Source organism: Triticum aestivum, chromosome 7B, assembly GCF_018294505.1.
Source record: "Triticum aestivum cultivar Chinese Spring chromosome 7B, IWGSC CS RefSeq v2.1, whole genome shotgun sequence".
NCBI classification, from domain to species: Eukaryota; Viridiplantae; Streptophyta; class Magnoliopsida; order Poales; family Poaceae; genus Triticum; species Triticum aestivum.
This window is the reverse complement of record NC_057813.1, coordinates 130,830,485-130,851,011: the sequence shown is the minus strand read 5'-3', so window position 1 is coordinate 130,851,011 and position 20,527 is coordinate 130,830,485.

The following is a 20,527-nucleotide window of genomic DNA, read 5'->3' as shown; positions in this document are numbered from 1 at the left end:
TCAAGGATTGGAGAGCGGCCGGATTAAGTGTAGGTGGTTTAGATCCTTTCGTGAGAGAGTAGCCTAGACGTGTTTGGTTGGTGTGGTGTCGGGTGTGCCATTGGGGATGTTCGCATCTCGCAATGGTGTCTTGTAATTATACTTTCTGCCTTCTATAAAGCTAAGGTACGCCATTGGTGTACTCTCGAAAAAAAACTGGTTTATTATTAGGGAATATATATAGCTAGTCTATGATATAATAGCTAGCTCTACCTCACTAATGCATATTATCATAGAGTAGTATCATCTAGTACTTTATTTATTGGCATGCATGACACATAGTATCATAGCATTTATTATGACACGATTTCATGATATGATACTTAACCCTCTCTTTATTCATTTAATTCTATGACAGCTCATCAAAATTGCCTAGTTGGCATGATACTAGCTATGATATCCCATTACGACCAGCCTAGCAAAGAAGGTGTACAGATCATTTGTGCGTTGCTTTGCGAGTTTTCATCTGTTTGTTCGAGAAGTGGGGAGAAGTTTCAAACATTTCGGCCGCGAGGTGCGGCCACTAGCATAGGCCTAGTTGGAATCTTAATTATGAGAAATTCAGATGGAGTTCGGACATCATCAAAATCGATGTGTGCCCGTGGCGTGCTATCACAACCCCGTGGAAAAAAATTGGTAAAGTTTGGCACAAGTTTTGATGATCCTCCTTCCGAACCGAGCATCTCACATGAAGGATCATGGTTTCCCAAAGGAGACGTGCTGGGGATATGACTATTAGGTATGACCCGCCATGAGAGGCTGGGTTATACCTATGGCGGTTCATCAGTATGAAGCCCAGGAAGATATTGAAGATGGCGGTTCATGAAGGGCCCAAGGCCCAAGGGAGACTTAAAAGCCCATAGGGGTAAACCGCCATATATGTATAACTTGTATTATAAGGCATGTATAGTAGTCACCGAGCCAGACACGTTGTCTATGAGCCGGCCGGGACTCCGTGAGCCGCTGGGCATCGACCTGTGTATATAAAGGGACGACCCGGTGGCGGTTTAGGATAAGAAACAAAAGAGATCGAAAGCTAGGTCAAGCATATTCGGTCCCTGGTAATCGAGACATAAGCAATACCACCTCAAACTGGATTAGGCCTTTACCTTCACCCTAAGGGGCCGAACCAGTATAAACTCATGTGTCCTTTTTCCCGTTTAACCCCTTTAAGCTAACCTAGTTGCGATGGCTCCACGAATAAGTCTTTACATAGGACATCTGCCGTGACTATTCCATGACAGTTGGCACCCACCATGCGGCCAGCGCATGGTGGTTTCGAGTTCTTAAAGGGCGGCTTTGAAGGGATCAAGGGATATGCTGTGGGCCGGATGACCAAGAGTCGTCGCGGCAAGCTCTACATCGACGATGCAGGCTGGCCCCCCGAGGCCGGCTCAATTTAATACAGGTACCAGGTCCCCTTCGGCGGAATCCACGTCTTCATCGGCAAGATCGGCAAACCAGGCCCTGAGCCGGACATCTGCACCAACATCATCGAGACGGCTCAGCGTGCAAGACCCGCCCGAGCTCAGCCTGCCGTGAAACATGCCTTCGTGGGATTCATCCATGGAGCGGAATTTGATGAAGGATCTATGTCTGGCGGTGAGATGATCATCTATTCTGATGGTGAGTCGTCCACAGGTGAGACTACTTCATTGTATCAATTGCAAGACGGCAGGCTTGGGGGTTGTTTCGATGGCGACAGTATTCCGGACCCCTATGAGCCGCCGAACAGGGTCGCAATCTTCATGGCCGGTACACAGCCTGGGCAGAATTCTTCAACTGCGGCAGGGATGATCTCCGGGTCAGCGGCGGCGGCGGCTGGGGCAGGAGGCCCTGTGCGCCCGTCGGATCGGGTTTTGACTGGTTTGCTGGATAAACTGACAGCCTTGTTAACAACAGAGGTTAGCCCGGGGAATCAAGCTCAGCACAACGCGGAAATTGCAAAACTGCGTGACGAGGTAGCACAAGCTAAGAAGACCTGGCAGCGGAGGATGTTAGGATGGCAGCGGAGCGAGCTGCTTTGGATGCTTAGGCACAACAGATCCAGGCTAGTTCCTTCCGGCTCTCATTGGATCAAAACGCTTCAAATTAAATCATGAGAAGAAGGCATCAAAGTCGTCTGCCGTCAGTTTACGAGGCGAGGAATCTCTTTGGTACGTCTGGAGCAGCGACCAGTAACCCGCCGGAGATAAACCGGGTTGGAGCACCTGGGGCTCGAGCACCGGCTCAACCGCGCACGACGGAGCCACCTCGTTTGAATAATACTCCACCTCAGCATGTGCCAACACCGCCGGTCACTATTCCAATCCTTTCAATAATATGATCGCTACGGCAACACGACTGGCGGCTCTCCCAGTGGAAGGCGATTCTCAAGCGATGGTTGAAACATGGAGAGCTAGGGAGCTTCTTCAAACAACATTGGTGTAGCAGGAGGCATATTCTTACAGTCGAGATAGGATTCATTCAACCCCTCGCTTAAGCCGGAGTTATAGCAGACACATGGCCCCGCCATCTGTTTCAAGCAATGACTAGCACCGTAACCAGCCGCGTGGGCATGACCCGCCACGTGGTGGGGCGCAGGGTTTGGACGATCAGGACATGGCACGTCGCGAAGCTGAGCAGGCGGCTCAACATGTGGCTCATCAACACCTTCCGGTTTATCCGACGGCTTCGCTGTAGGCAGGCGTGACCTCTAGAACTACATGTATACCTTGTTTGGTGCGGGCTCTGCGTAATGAGCGTTTGCCCAAGGATTTCAAAGGAACTCGTAAGGTGCCTAACTACACAGCCGACTTACCCCATGAGGCGTGGATTGAGAGTTATGAGATGGCCATGAAACAGTTGGAGGTCAGCGATGCCATGTGTGCTAAATACTTCACCATGATGCTGGATGGGACGACCCGTACTTGGTTAGAAGGGCTGCCTGCCAATTCCATCGGGTCATGGGGTGAGCTAAAGGCCCGGTTTATCCAGAACTTTAAAGATACATGCAAACAGCCCATGTCAATTGTGGATTTATCTGCTTGCTCCCAAGAGGAGGGTGAATCAACGACCCACTGGGTGCGCCGGGTCAAGGCTATCATACGCTCATTTGATAACATCAATGCCGGCTCTGCAATTCTAATGTTAGAGAAAAAATGTCGTTTTGCCTCTTAAGCAGAAGCTGGGGCGGCTCAAGCGCGATTGCAATGATATGGGGCAGCTGATGGCGGCTCTAATTAAATATGCCGACTCTGATGGTACCAAGGACCTCGAGTCTAATGATGAAAAGCTGGGAAAGGTAAAGAAGAGTGGCAACACCAAGGGTTCACAGCATAACTCGGTGAGTCAGGGGGGCAACGGCAAGCGCAAGGCTGATGGTAACTCAGATTTTGTAGCTAATAACAATGTGCAGAACAATGGTCAATGCCGTAAGGTGAGGCCGCCTCCTCGGACAGGTGGATCAGGTCCCAATCTTGAGCAGTTACTGAATGAGCCCTGCCCAAAGCATGGTATGAAGGAGAGGCCAGCCACTCACCTTTGGAAAGATTGTTCAATCATGAGGGATTTCAAAAATTCTAATTTATTCCAAAACAACCATGGGCCAGGTGGCAGCTCAGGTTCTGGTGGCGGTGGTTCTCATGGTCCGGGTTACGGAGGTGGCGGTTCTAGTTCCAGCTTCCAGGGTCACCAAAACCATCAAGGTAATCAGGGTGGTTACAATCAAGGTAATCAGGGTGCTTACAATCAGCAATCCGGTCAAGGGGGTCAGTAGCAGCAACAGTCTGGATATCAAAGTCATCTGAAGCAATTGAATAGTGGGCATTACCATGTCTTCACCACAAGTCTATGCAAGGTTCTTTCTCTCAACTTTTCAACCTCTCAAGATTCTTTGGTTTCACTCTTTTGTCGAAGAAGCAACTTAGTTTTACCTCTTCTCTTCCTCTTCCGTTTTCCTCCGGTGCCATCCTAGATCACGGGACGAGATCCTCTTGTAGTGGTGGAGTGTTGTAACGCCCCAAGACCGGAGCTTCAGATGCCTTCCAGGGTTTCTGAGTTTCGCCGTGTGTTTTATTGGCTTGTTGCATTGCATCATGTCATCTCTTGCATTGCATCGTTTCATCATGCCATCATTTCATTAATTTTAAAAACTCCACTAAATAAATTGTATGGATTTTTTTTGATCCATTTAAACCAAGGGAACTCACATGGTGACTTCTCTTTATAACATACCCTCCCGATATTTAGGGAGCTATAATAAAATTATTCCATTTATTTGGAATTAACCATAACCCACTTGCAAAATAAATCCCATGCCTTTTCTGCTCCGTGTTGACCTCAAAACCTTGCCAATAATTATTTCGTCATTTTCCGGAGCTCCATCAAAAATCCGAACATTTTTGGACCTTCCTTTTATCAAGTCCTAGTTCAAACCCATTTGAATTAAATTCAAATGAGTTTGAATTTAAATCTTTCAATCATGCCTCTTTCTATTTTTCTTTGAACGAATATATTTTTGCGAGTCCGGGAAAATAATCCCCTTGCCCAAAATTCTATTTCTACCTTCCTTCTTCTCCTTTTCTTCCTTGATTTATTTTCTATTTTCAGAAAATATAAGAGAGAGAGAGAAGAGGGCCGCTTCCCCGCAGCCCATTTGACCCAAGGCTAAGCCGGCCCAAGGCCCAGCCGCCCCCCCACTGTAACCCTAGCCCGTGCATCTCTCCCTCTCGATTCCCTGCCAGCGCCGCCTCCTTCTTCTCGTTCCCCATCACGCACGCCCACATCGCTCCCAGCGCTCTCTCCCGAACCGTCCTCTCAGCCTCTTGCGCCTGCGCCCCTCCTCTGCCTCGCCCTTCCTTCTCCCCTGCGTCCCCATCGCCACCCATCGCATCGAGCTCCCCCGCAGCCATCCCCGCCGCCATCTCTCCCTCCTGCTCCCGCGCTCGGCCTCCGCGACCCCATCAGCGCGGCCAACTCCAGCGGCCCTCAGGCCATGGCGCCACCTTGCTCCTCCCTCCTTGCGTGACCCCCTCTCCCTTTCCCCTCGCCACCACTTCCTAGTCCGGCCGCCACCGCCCGCTTCTCCGCCTCGCGCCACCACCTCCTGGTCCGGCCGCCACCGCCCGCTTCTCCGCCTCGCGCCACCACCTCCTGGTCCGGCCGCCACCGCCCGCTTCTCCGCCGCCGCGCCCTCGTCCCGTCCCCTCGGCCTCCTCCTTGAGCGCGACCTCTTCACCCCGCGTCCCCACCGGCTCCCGTCGCCCCTTGGCAGGAGCAGCCCCATGCCCCGCCTCTGCCTTGTTCGAGCAGGGAGGAGGATGCGCCTCCGCCCGCCCTCATCGACCAGGAATGCCAAGGCCAAGACCATCTCCGGGAAGGACCTCGTGTACATCTACACCGCCAAGACCGGACCGACAAGTACCCCAATGTCGCGTGTACCACTACCGTCGACATGAACATCTACGAAAACGTGTACAACTACCGTCACCACGTGAACAACAACTTCCACTACGCCGTGTACGACTACTTCCCACGACGACCCGTGAACGTCTACCTCCACTACGGCCCGTGAACATCTACGAGATGTACCACTACTGTCGGCCCGTGAACGACTAGTTCCCTCTATGAAACGTGAACCGTCCCGTTTGAACGCTTCGAAGGTATAACCCGAGACGACCGCGATGAGATGCCCTTGCATGTATGAGATGTACGATATGTTTGCACCGTGTCCGAATTGTCCTTGCGATGCCCCTCTTTTGCCATGCCCCGTCCCGTGGGAACCCGGAAGTCGGGAGCACCCCACCATCTCTAGTATGTTGCGCTCATCCGCACGCCTCCTTTTGCACCGGTATCTCCGTGAGCTACCGGAACCGATATGTTGCCGTGGCATCATTTTCCGATATGTTTCCGTGGCATCATTTTCGGACATGTTGCCGTGGCACCATTTTTTGTTTCGCCGCCGTGGCACCCTTTTCGTTCCGCCATGGTGACCAAATGCTTCATAACATGCTCATGTCAACATTTTCATAAAAATTGCATAAACTTGTATATGTCATCCACATCATGATAACAACTTTTAAAATGCTTAAAACTGTGTTTGCTTTAAACTACTAAATGACATGGGGACTTTCCGGAATTGTTGTTTGGTATTTCCGGCCTCATTTAAACTTGCCTAGATAGGTGGTTTGCTCATGCTTCACCCCTTTTGCCATGTTTAATAACATTTAATATTATTGTGTTCCTAACCGAGAGAGAAACTAAATAATTGATGTGGTGTTTCATCAATATGGAACTCGTTGCATATTGAGCTCCACTTAAATTGTAGTGTTGTTTGCTTTACTTTGCCATGCCATCCTCATTAAACCGGACATGCATCATCCTTGGTTGTGCATCATGCCATGCTTATGTGTTGGTTGTTTACCATATTGTTTGCTTCTTTCCGGTTTGCTTCTCTCGTTAGCTTCGGTTTCGTTCCGGAGTTGTGAGGATTTGTTCGACTACGTTCGTTTGTCTTCTTCAATGGACTTGTTCTTCTTCCTAGCGGGATCTCAGGCAAGATGACCTTTACCCTCGATATCACTTCTATCTTTTCTTGCTAGTTGCTTCGTTCTATCGCTATGATGCGCTGCCTATCCCTTGTTTACCATGTCTCCCATATTGCCATGTCAGCCTCTAACCTTTTCACCTTTCCTAGCAAACCATTGCTTGGCTATGTTACCGCTTTGCTCAGCCCTCTTATAGCGTTGCTAGTTGCAGGTGAAGTTGAAGATTGCTCCATGATGGACATGACTATGTTGGGATATCATAATATCTCTTATTTAATTAATGCATCTATATACTTGGTAAAGGGTGGAAGACTCGGCCTTATGCCTGGTGTTTTGTTCCACTCTTGCCGCCTTAGTTTCCGTCATATCGGTATTATGTTCCCGGATTTTGCGTTCCTTATGCGGTTGGGTGATTTATGGGACCCCCTTGACAGTTCGCTTTGAATAAAACTCCTCCAGCAAGGCCCAACCTTGGTTTTACCATTTGCCTACCTAAGCCTTTTTCCCTTGGGTTCTGCAGACTCAAGGGTCATCTTTATTTTACCCCCCCGGGCCAGTGCTCATCGTGAGTGTTGGTCCAACCTGTCAACCGCCGGTGGCCACCAGGGGCAACTCTGGGCTGGCCTACCGGAAGTTTGGACAATCCGGTGTGCCCTGAGAACGAGATATGTGCAGCTCCTATCGGGATTTGTCGGCACATCCGGGCGGCTTTGCTGGTCTTGTTTTACCATTGTCAAAATGTCTTGCGAACCGGGATTCCGAGGCTGATCAGGTCTTCCCGGGAGAAGGTATATCCTTTGTGGACCATGAGAGCTTGTGATGGGCTAAGTTGGGACACCCCTGCAGGGTATATTATCTTTCGAAAGCCATGCCCGCGGTTATGAGGCAGATGGGAATTTGTTAATGTCCGGTTGTAGATAACTTGACACTTGACTTCATTAAAATGCATCAACCGTGTGTGTAGCCGTGATGGTCTCTTCTCGGCGGAGTCCGGGAAGTGAACACGGTTTTGGGTTATGTTTGACGTAAGTAGGAGTTCAGGATCACTTATTGATCATTGCTAGCTTCACGACCGTTCCTCTTGCTCTCTTCTCGCTCTTATTGCGTATGTTAGCCACCATATATGCTTAGTCGCTGCTGCAACCTCACCACTTTACCCCTTCCTTTCCCATAAGCTTAAATAGTCTTGATCTCGCGGGTTTTGAGATTGCTGAGTCCTCGTGGCTCACCAGATACTATCACAACAGATGCAGGTGCCGATGATACCAGCGCAGATGGCGCAACTGAGATGAAGTGGGAGTTTGATGAGGCTCTTGGTCGTTACTATGTATCGTTTTCCAGATGATCAGAAGTGGAGCCCAGTCGGGACGATCGGGGATCTAGCATTTTGGGTTGTCTTCTTTTCATTTGAACTTGACCGTAGTCGGTCTATGAGTGTATTTGAATGATGTATGATCTTAATTTTATGCATTGTGTGAAGTGGCGATTGTAAGCTAACTCTCTTTATCCCATTCTTGTTCATTACATGGGATTGTGTGAAGATGACCCTTCTTGCGACAAAACCACTATGCGGTTATGCCTCTAAGTCGTGCTTCGACACGTGGGAGATTTAGCCGCATCGTGGGTGTTACAAGTTGGTAATCAGAGCCATCCCCGACTTAGGAGCCCCCTGCTTGATTGTTTGCTGGCGTTGTTGAGTCTAGATCAAAAAATGTTTTGAGTCTTAGGATTATATATATCGGAGAGTAGGATTCTTTTTACTCCTCAGTCCCTTCGTCGCTCTGGTGAGGTCTCCTGACATAGATGTTTTGACTTTCCTCTCCTCAAATTTCACTAAATTTTTTTTAGGATCACGCGGGTATCTTGGAATCGTTCCGTTGGTTTTGTGACGAGAACATTGTTCTTGGTTCCTCCTGTCTATTATGTGGCATTGACCCGGGGAGTTGGGCTCCGAGGTGTTGTCGTCACAATTTTATCGTTGCAGTTCTGGAATACCTGAGTTTTGCCGACATCGAAAATCTCTTTTGTGCAATTGTTGGTGAGATAACCTCGACGCCACCCAGTACTGGGGTGGGAGTTCAGGAGTATTGCCATAGCTTGTATAACGGATGCTTTTCGAAGGTTGAGGTACACGATTTCCGAAGGTTTCTTGGTTATGTGTTGACGGATGGATACAGCTTGGATGTAGGAATTGTTAGTTTTGGGTGAGATATATATTGCTTCCCCTGTATCCCCAACACCAGATTGCATAACCAGAAAGTTTCGGGAGTTTTATAGGTGGGAATTCAAGTAGCTCCTAGAATATCTTTTCGACAGATGCATGATATGAGATTGGGGTTTGACGTCTAGTGGTCCGCCTTTCCACGGTCGTTTTTACAGTGGTCTCGTTGTGTCTTAAAGAACCCTTGGCTATGCTGGTTCGGGGACACTTCATATGTCATGTGCACTGCCTTGTACATGATGGTGCTGTACACTCGAGCCCGTGTGGGCCCCACCACGAAAACTTCGGATGAAATCTCTATCATATGTTTGTTCTGGCTTATTCTGCAAGCCAAATCCTTTGTTTTGTTTTGAGTTGTGGTAATCGAGTTGCTTCGAAGTCAAATGTTGAATCCATACCTTTCCTAAATGGTTTTCTCATATTGCTATGTGAATACTAATCCTTCTTCATCATCGAGGTCATCATGTTAATTCTTTCCAACCGGCGTGCTTCTCTTCAGGTGGATCCGATCATTTCAACATCCGCAAGATCATTTCCAAGTTTTTCTCAATGGTGTTTGTTTCATCCGTCCCAAGTTGCCTTTGTTTTTCCTCACCCTCCCACCCTTTTCTTTAAGGACTCAGATTTCTTAATCAAGTATCATTTTATTGATGGGAAGTCTCTCCATTCTTTTCCATTAATGCTCTTATCCGGTGATTCTCAGGAAGATACTAATGGAGCTTTGAGTTCATCATTTTTCATTCTTTTCTTCTCCGGTGGATTCAATTCAAGCTTTGTCGATCATATCCTTTCCTCGTTTCAAATGCTATCCCATGCCGGTGCACCTCTCAATCACTCACCTCTTGTTATTCATTTGTTTCAGAGTGTTGAAGATATCTTAGAAGATTTGTGTTTCAAATCTTAATCTGTTCAAGCTATTTGGAGATTGTTATCTCATTCAAGCCATTTAATTCAACCGGCGCAATCCCCCTTTTCAATCAATCGTTAAATGGTGTTTTTCTTTTGAGTGGGCCCTAACCCACAGGACTTTTCCCAGGATCTTACCTGACTCTTCTAATTTTCTCGGAGTTATTATCAAATTCTTTTCAGAGTTTGACGTAAGAATGAATTTCATCAGTCATATGCCTTTGTCCAAGATCTTCCAAATTCTTTCGTCGTTGGTTCAACCTTTCTAATTTTCATTCTGGAGTGTCTCAACAATTCATGGTGGTGTTTCTCGTTGTCATTCTCCGATTTTGAAGACCGAAGAAGAGTTCCTCTTAAATCCTTACCTGTTCTTCCAGAGATTCATGGTTCTAGCTAGATGCCACCCTCTCATAATTGTTTTCGATTGTGAGAATTCTTTTCACCCGTCCAGAGCATTTCATGAGTTGTTTCCATTTCTTTCCTCCGAAGGCCATCATGTCATAATTATTCATTCTCAGCTTTCAACTCTCGTTCTTGAATTCTTCCGGTGCATCGTCTAGATATCCTCTAGTCAGCTCATGATCTGTTCGTTCTCTTGTATCTAAATTCCGTCAAGTATCTTCATTCATTTTCCAATTCTTCCTGGTGATTTATGCCTTTGCTACGTTCATTTTCTATTCTTACGGTGGTTCGTTCAAGAGTTCTCTTCCTTCGTTATCATATCAAAATATTCGTTGTTTCCAAATTCCAACGGTGGTTCTATAAATACCTTCTGAAGTTTGCGCTATATCTCTCTTAAATCCTTTCTACGAGAATAAGTAGTATGCCAAATCCATTGCTTGTCATCAATTTAATTTGATGAAGGATAAGCATACAATAAATCTTATTCTTATTTCCTCTAGGTGATTCAATTCTTTTCTTCCGGAGATTGTTCATGATGAAGTAATTCTCGGCTCTAGTGCTTCATCTTTTCTTTTCCGGAGTTCCAAGTTCTCTCGGTTATATCATCACGAAGCTCCTTCTAAATCATCGCAAGGCTTCACCTTGTGTTTTCAACTTCTCTTTCTTTCTATCATCCTTTTATTACTGGAGTTCTTCATCGAGGCTCTACATGGTGGTTCATCAAGGATTCTTTTCTTTCTTCATTTGTTCTTCAAGATTTCTCTCGAAGCAAAGATCAGCCAAGCTTTACTCAAAAATTAAACATGGTGCTCAACACATGTTTTTTTTTGAAGAGCTCAAGTATTCTTCATCTTGCATTCGAAAGTGCAATTCTTTCTACCTTATCTTTTCGGGTGGTGTTATATCGTTCTTGACAATTTCCTTCATGTTTCATGATTCATATGTTGTCAAGAATGAGGTATTTTAAATCCATCAATCTCTTCGTTGGAGTTATCTTGGTATAGATTTCACCTAAAACCTTCCCTAAGGAATGTTGTATTGTGGTGCTTATCAATGATCCAAGTTTTCTCCTATCCTCTCGGCAAAAGAAGTTTTCATCTCTTCATTGATCTCAAGCAAGCAACTGTTTTCGTTAGTGGCCGGTTGTCACCTCATAATTTTGAGATGTTTTCCATAAGCCCACTACAAGCTTATTCGTTTCGTTGTTGGTTTCCAACAACTCTGTTATAACCTTCTTGGAAGGGTGCTTTCCAAGCTAATTTGTGGTAGAAGTTGGCATTTTTCTTCTCTGTTCTTTTCTTCCCAACAATCTAGCTTCTATTCTTTCGTTCCGGAGGCATTTTGATGTTGCTCTCTCCACTCATCATCTAGAATTGAGGATCGTGTCCTTTTCGTGCTTATCCATCTAACCGGAGTGTTGTGTCACCTCTTCAAGTTCTTTCATCTTATCAAGTTTTGCCTCGCTTCTCAACCGGCATGCTGTCTGAAATCCTTCTTACCCCTTGTGCCATTCTTTCAATAGTTCCGGAGGCAGTGTGTTGTTGATTTTATCAAGTATCATCCCATCTTCTCAAGTTCATGTTATATTCCTTCCATGTTCAACCGGAGTGCTGTCCGAATTCGTTCCTCCTTGTTCCTTGTTTATCTCGTTTCAACCAGAGTGGTTCCAATTCATTCTTGTCCATTGTGCTCTTCATTCATAGCTTTGAAGCCTCCAAGGTTCACATGGTGTTCCTTGTTTCTATTTTCTACCGCAGTGCTCTCAATTGTGTTCAACTCCGTTGTGATCTTTCTCTCAACTTTTCAACCTCTCAAGGTTCTTTGGTTTCACTCTTTTGTCGAAGAAGCAACTTAGTTTTACCTCTTCTCTTCCTCTTCCGTTTTCCTCCGGTGCCATCCTAGATCTCGGGACGAGATCCTCTTGTAGTGGTGGAGTGTTGTAACGCCCGAAGACCGGAGCTTCAGATGCCTTCCAGGGTTTCCGAGTTTCGCCGTGTGTTTTATTGGCTTGTTGCATTGCATCATGTCATCTCTTGCATTGCATCGTTTCATCATGCCATCATTTCATTAATTTTTAAAAACTCTACTAAATAAATTGTATGGATTTTTTTTGATCCATTTAAACCGAGGGAACTCACATGGTGACTTCTCTTTATAACATACCCTCCCGATATTTAGGGAGCTATAATAAAATTATTCCATTTATTTGGAATTAACCATAACCCACTTGAAAAATAAATCCCATGCCTTTTCTGCTCCGAGTTGACCTCAAAACCTTGCCAATAATTATTTCGTCATTTGCCGGAGCTCCACCAAAAATCCGAACATTTTTGGACCTTCCTTTTATCAAGTCCTAGTTCAAACCCATTTGAATTAAATTCAAATGAGTTTGAATTTAAATCTTTCAGTCATGCCTCTTTCTATTTTTCTTGGAACGAGCATATTTTTGTGAGTCCGGGAAAATAATCCCCTTGCACAAAATTCTATTTCTACCTTCCTTTCTTCTCCTTTTCTTCCTTGATTTATTTTCTATTTTCAGAAAATATAAGAGAGAGAGAGAAGAGGGCCGCTTCCCCGCAGCCCATTTGACCCAAGGCTAAGCCGGCCAAGGCCCAGCCGCCCCCCACTGTAACCCTAGCCCGTGCATCTCTCCCCCTCGATTCCCTGCCAGCGCCGCCTCCTTCTTCTCGTTCCCCATCACGCAAGCCCGCATCGCTCCCAGCGCTCTCTCCTGAACCCTCCTCTCAGCCTCCTGCGCCTGCGCCTCTCCTCTGCCTCGCCCTTCCTTCTCCCCTGTGTCCCCATCGCTACCCATCGCATCGAGCTCCCCCGCAGCCATCCCCGCCTCCATCTCTCCCTCCTGCTCCCGCGCCCGGCCTCCGCGACCCCATCAGCGCGGCCAACTCCAGCGGCCCTCAGGCCATGGCGCCACCTTGCTCCTCCCTCCTTGCGCGACCCCCTCTCCCTTTCTCCTCGCCACCACCTCCTGGTCCGGCCGCCACCGCCCGCTTCTCCGCCTCGCGCCACCACCTCCTGGTCCGGCCGCCACCGCCCGCTTCTCCGCCGCCGCGCCCTCGTCCCGTCCCCTTGGCCTCCTCCTCGAGCGCGACCTCTTCACCCCGTGTCCCCACCGGCTCCCGTCGCCCCTTTGCAGGAGCAGCCCCATGCCCCGCCTTTGCCTTGTTCGAGCAGGGAGGAGGATGCGTCTCCGCTCGCGCTCATCGACCAGGAACGCCAAGGCCAAGACCATCCCCGGGCAGGACCTCATGTACATCTACAGCGCCAAGACCGGACCGACAAGTACCCCAACGTCGCGTGTACCACTACCGTCGACATGAACATCTACGAAAACGTGTACAACTACCGTCACCACGTGAACAACGACTTCCACTACGCCGTGTACGACTACTTCCCACGATGACCCATGAACGTCTACCTCCACTACGGCCCGTGAACGTCTACGAGATGTACCACTACCGTCGGCCCGTGAACGACTACTTCCCTCTACGAAACGCGAACCGTCCCGTTTGAACGCTTCGAAGGTATAACCCGAGACGACCGCGATGAGATGCCCTTGCATGTATGAGATGTACGATATGTTTGCACCGTGTCCGAATTGTCCTCGCGATGCCCCTCTTTTGCCATGCCCCCGTCCCGTGGGAACCCGGAAGTCGGGAGCACCCCACCATCTCTAGTATGTTGCGCTCATCCGCACGCCTCCTTTTGCACCGGTATCTCGGTGAGCTACCGGAACCGATATGTTACCGTGGCATCATTTTCCGATATGTTTCCGTGGCATCATTTTCGGACATGTTGCCGTGGCACCATTTTTTGTTTCGCCGCCGTGGCACCCTTTTCATTCCGCCATGGTGACCAAATGCTTCATAACATGCTCATGTCAACATTTTCATAAAAATTGCATAAACTTGTATATGTCATCCACATCATGATAACAACTTTTAAAATGCTTAAAACTGTGTTTGCTTTAAACTACTAAATGACATGGGGACTTTCCAGAATTGTTGTTTGGTATTTCCGGCCTCATTTAAACTTCCCTAGATAGGTGGTTTGCTCATGCTTCACCCCTTTTTCCATGTTTAATAACATTTAATATTGTTGTGTTCCTAACCGAGAGAGAAACTAAATAATTGATGTGGTGTTTTTTCAATATGCAACTCGTTGCATATTAAGCTCCACTTAAATTGTAGTGTTGTTTGCTTTACTTTGCCATGCCATCCTCATTAAACCGGACATGCATCATCCTTGGTTGTGCATCATGCCATGCTTATGTGTTGGTTGTTTACCATATTGTTTGCTTCTTTCCGGTTTGCTTCTCTCGTTAGCTTCGGTTTCGTTCCGGAGTTGTGAGGATTTGTTCGACTATGTTCGTTTGTCTTCTTCAATGGACTCGTTCTTCTTCCTAGCGGGATCTCAGGCAAGATGACCTTTACCCTCGATATCACTTCTATCTTTGCTTGCTAGTTGCTTCGTTCTATCGCCATGATGCACTGCCTATCCCTTGTTTACCATGTCTCCCATATTGCCATGTCAGCCTCTAACCTTTTCACCTTTCCTAGCAAACCATTGCTTGGCTATGTTACCGCTTTGCTCAGCCCTCTTATAGCATTGCTAGTTGCAGGTGAAGTTGAAGATTGCTCCATGATGGACAGGATTATGTTGGGATATCATAATATCTCTTATTTAATTAATGCATCTATATACTTGGTAAAGGGTGGAAGACTCGGCCTTATGCCTGGTGTTTTGTTCCACTCTTGCCACCTTAGTTTCCGTCATATCGGTATTATGTTCCCGGATTTTGCGTTCCTTACGCGGTTGGGTGATTTATGGGACCCCCTTGACAGTTCGCTTTGAATAAAACTCCTCCAGCAAGGCCCAACCTTGGTTTTACCATTTGCCTACCTAAGCCTTTTCCCTTGGGTTCTGCAGACTCAAGGGTCATCTTTATTTTACCCCCCCGGGCCAGTGCTCGTCGTGAGTGTTGGTCCAACCTGTCAACCGCCGGTGGCCACCAGGGGCAACTCTGGGCTGGCCTACCGGAAGTTTGGACAATCCGGTGTGCCCTGAGAACGAGATATGTGCAGCTCCTATCGGGATTTGTCGGCACATTCGGGCGGCTTTGCTGGTCTTGTTTTACCATTGTCGAAATGTCTTGCGAACCGGGATTCCGAGGCTGATCGGGTCTTCCCGGGAGAAGGTATATCCTTCGTTGACCGTGAGAGCTTGTGATGGGCTAAGTTGGGACACCCCTGCAGGGTATATTATCTTTCGAAAGCCGTGCCCGCGGTTATGACGCAGATGGGAATTTGTTAATGTCCAGTTGTAAATAACTTGACACTTGACTTCATTAAAACGCATCAACCGTGTGTGTAGCCGTGATGGTCTCTTCTCGGCGGAGTCCGGGAAGTGAACACGGTTTTGGGTTATGTTTGACGTAAGTAGGAGTTCAGGATCACTTCTTGATCATTGCTAGCTTCACGACCGTTCCTCTTGCTCTCTTCTCGCTCTTATTTGCGTATGTTAGCCACCATATATGCTTAGTCGCTGCTGCAACCTCACCACTTTACCCCTTCCTTTCCCATAAGCTTAAATAGTCTTGATCTCGCGGGTTTTGAGATTGCTGAGTCCTCGTGGCTCACCAGATACTATCACAACAGATGCAGGTGCCGATGATACCAGCGCAGATGGCGCTACTGAGATGAAGTGGGAGTTTGATGAGGCTCTTGGTCGTTACTATGTATCATTTTCCAGATGATCAGAAGTGGAGCCCAGTCGGGACGATCGGGGATCTAGCATTTGGGGTTGTCTTCTTTTCATTTGAACTTGACCGTAGTCGGTCTATGAGTGTATTTGAATGATGTATGATCTTAATTTTATGCATTGTGTGAAGTGGCGATTGTAAGCCAACTCTCTTTATCCCATTCTTGTTCATTACATGGGATTGTGTGAAGATGACCCTTCTTGCGACAAAACCACTATGCGGTTATGCCTCTAAGTCGTGCTTCGACACGTGGGAGATATAGCCGCATCGTGGGTGTTACAGAAGCTAACCTGGAGAAGATCAAGGCCATTACCTCCCTGGCAAGGCCGGCGTGTATCAATGATGTTCAACGTCTGGCGGGTCGTATTGCTGCCTTAAGCTGGTTCATAAGTCGGGTGGGTGAGAAGGCCATACCACTGTACCAGAAGAAAACAGATAACTTTGTACGGAGTGATGCTGCTAATGACGCGTTTGAAGCTCTGAAGAAACAACTAGCTAAGCCGCCGGTCCTTTGTTAGGACCCCGATCCTAAGTCACACTGATCTAGCATGTAACACATCATCTCACTTTGCGGCCTCACGCACGGTATTCCCACAGGTGCCACCTTACCTGGATCGGGACCGTTTGCGCCTTTTGGTTCACGTATATGATAGTGCCGCTAGCATCCATATGACAAAGAACCCGAGCTGACATGGCTAGTCGTGAACCCACAGTGGCACTAACTTACAGGGACAGGCATACATGACCCAACAACGAACGTGTCGGTCATCAGCGAGTGAATCCGGGCTGTAGCAACTGGGCTAGCAGGACTCCGGTAAACCGGGCTGTAGCAGGCTACCAGGACTCCGGTAGACACCGCATGACATTTCCCTGAAGGGACAGACACAGGAACGAAGAAGGACACATGCCGGCCAGCCTAAGTGTTCCGGAGAAGTAGCAAGCTACCAAGGCTCAGTGGAAGCACTAGGAGACTTCCCGGTAAGAGAGGCTACCAAGGATAAACAACTAGATAGTCAGATCCCACACATACCAATCATTTCAATAACATACACACAATATGCTCGATATGTGCAAATACAACATGGCATCACAACATGACTCTACAACTCAAGTATTTTATTCAATAGGCTCCGAGGAGCGAGATATTACAAACATGGGTCTCATGACCCAGCATTCAAAGCACACAAGTCAAGCACAAGCGGAAGCTTAACATGTCTGAGTACAGACATCTACAAATGAAAAAGGCTGAGAAGCCTGACTATCTACCAGATCCTGCCGAGGGCACAAGATCATAGATGAGGTAACAAGCTAACACATCGAAGTCCACGCAGTACTACTAGTGAGACTGAAGTCTCTCTGCAAAACATAAAATAGATAAACGTGAGTACAAATGTACCCAACAAGACTTACATCAGAACTAACTACATATGCATCATTATCAACAAAGGGGATGGTGGGGTTTAACTATAGAAAGCCAGTTTTGACTCGGTGGCTATCCTGAACTACGACTGCAAGTAACTCTTTGAGGTGGCGCACACGAGTCCACATATTCACCAATCAATACACTACTATGGATGCGCTCCCGTCTACCTACGAGAACGCCATCCATAGCACTTACGCTTATCTTGCGCATTTTAGAGTATCCACTTCAAGTTATCTATGAACTGTACGGGTAACCCAGAAGTCCTTTACCGCGGACACGGCTATTCGAATAGATTGTTGGGGAATGTAGTAATTTCAAAAAATTCCTACGCACACGCAAGATCATGGTGATGGCATAGCAACGAGAGGGGAGAGTGTTGTCCATGTACCCTCGTAGACCGTAAGTGGAAGCGTTAGCACAACGCGGTTGATGTAGTCGTACGTCTTCACGATCCGACCGATCCAAGCACCGAACGTACGGCACCTCCGAGTTCAGCACACGTTCAACTCGATGACGATCCCCGGGCTCCGATCCAGCAAAGCTTCAGGGATGAGTTCCGTCAGCACAATGGCGTGGTGACGATGATGATGTTCTACCGGCGCAGGGCTTCGCCTAAACTCCGCGACGATATGACCGAGGTGGAATATGGTGGAGGGGGGCACCGCACACGGCTAGGAACGATCCGTAGATCAACTTGTGTGTCTATGGGGTGCCCCCCGCCCCCATATATAAAGGAGCCAGGGGGAGGAGGCGGCCGGCCAAGGAGGGCACGCCAAGGGGGGAGTCCTAATCCCACCGGGAGTAGGACTCCCTTCTTTCCTAGTTGGAATAGGAGAAGGGGGGAAAGAGGAGGAAGAAAGGAAGGAAAGGGGGGGGGGCGCCGCCCCCCTTCCCTTGTCCTATTCGGACTAGGAAGGGGAGGGGCGCGCGGCCCCCTCCTGCCTCCTTCCCTCTTCTCCCTCGAGGCCCATGTAGGCCCAATAACCCCCCGGGGGGTTCCGGTAACCTCCCGGTACTCCGGTAAAATGCCAATTTCACCCGGAACGATTCCGATGTCCAAATATAGGCTTCCAATATATCGATCTTTATGTCTCGACCATTTCGAGACTCCTCGTTATGTCGGTGATCATATCCGGGACTCCGAACAAGCTTCGATACATCAAAACTTATAAACTCATAATAAAACTGTCATCGTAACGTTAAGCGTGCGGACCCTACGGGTTCGAGAACTATGTAGACATGACCTAGAACTATTCTCGGTCAATAACCAATAGAGGAACTTGGATGCCCATATTGGTTCCTACATATTCTACGAAGATCTTTTATCGGTCAAACCGCATAACAACATACGTTGTTCCCTTTGTCATCGATATGTTACATTCCCGAGATTTGATCGTCGGTATCCAATACCTAGTTCAATCTCGTTACCGGCAAGTCTCTTTACTCGTTCTGTAATGCATCATCCCGTAACCAACTCATTTGGTCACATTGCTTGCAAGGCTTATAATGATGTGCATTACCGAGAGGGCCCAGAGATACCTCTCCGACAATCGGAGTGACAAAACCTAATCTCGAAATACGCCAACTCAACATGTACCTTCAGAGACACCTATAGTACTCCTTTATAATCACCCAGTTATGTTGTGACGTTTGGTAGTACCCAAAGTGTTCCTCCGGTAAACGGGAGTTGCATAATTCTCATAGTTACAGGAACATGTATAAGTCATGAAGAAAGCAATAGCAATATACTAAACGATCAAGTGCTAGGCTAACGGAATGGGTCATGTCTATCACATCATTCTCCTAATGATGTGATCCCATTAATCAAATGACAACACATGTCTATGGTTAGGAAACATAACCATCTTTGATTAATGAGCTAGTCAAGTAGAGGCATACTAGTGACTATATGTTTGTCTATGTATTCACACATGTATCAGGTTTCCGGTTAATACAATTCTAGCATGAATAATAAACATTTATCATGATATGAGGAAATAAATAATAACTTTATTATTGCCTCTAGGGCATATTTCCTCAGTCTCCCACTTGCACTAGAGTCAATAATCTAGTTCACATCATCATGTGATTTAACACCAATATTCATATCTGTATATGATTAACACCCATAGTTCACATCGTCATGTGACCAACACCCAAAGGGTTTACTAGAGTCAACAATCTAGTTCACATTGCTATGTGATTAGCACCCAAAGAGTACTAAGGTATGATCATGTTTTGCTCGTGAGAGAAGTTTAGTCAACAGGTCTGTCACATACAGAGCCGTATGTATTTTGCAAATATTCTATGTCTACAATGCTATGCACGGAGCTACTCTAGCTAATTGCTCCCACTTTCAATATGTATCCAGATTGCGACTTAGAGTCATCTGGATCAGTGAAAAAGTTTGCACCGATGTAACTTTTACGACGAACTCTTTTATCACCTCCATAATCGAGAAACATCTCCTTAGTCCTCACTAAGGATATTCTTGACCGCTGTCCAGTGATCTACTATTAGATCAAAATTGTATTCCTTTGCCAAACTCAGAGCTAGGTATACAATAAGTCTAGTTCATAGCATAGCATACTTTATAGAACCTATGACTGAGGCATAGGGAATGACTTTTCATTCTCTTTCTATTTTCTGCTATGGTCGGGTCTTGAGTCTTACTCAATTTCACACCTTGCAACACAGGCAAGAACTCCTTATTTGACTGTTCCATTTTGAACTACTTCGAAATCTTATCAAGGTATGTACTCATTGAAAAAAATCTTATCAAGCATCTTGATCTATCTATATAGATCTTGATGCTCAATGTGTAAGCAGCTTCACCGAGGTCTTTCTTTGAAAAACTCCTTTCAAACACTCCTTTATGCTTTCCAGAAAATTCTACATCATTTCCAATTAATAATATGTCATTCACATATACTTATCAGAAAGGCTGTAGTGCTCCCACTCACTTTCTTGTAAATACAGGCCTTTCCAAAAGTCTGTATAAAACCATATGCTTTGATCAACTCATCAAAGCGTATATTCCAACTCCGAGATGCTTGCACCAGTCCATTGATGGATCTCTGGAGCTTGCACATTTTGTTAGCACCTTTAGGATTAACAAAACCTTCTGGTTGCATCATATACAACTCTTCTTTAAAAAAATCCATTAAGGAATGCAGTTTTGACATCCATTTGCCAGATTTCATAAAATGTGGCAATTACTAACATGATTC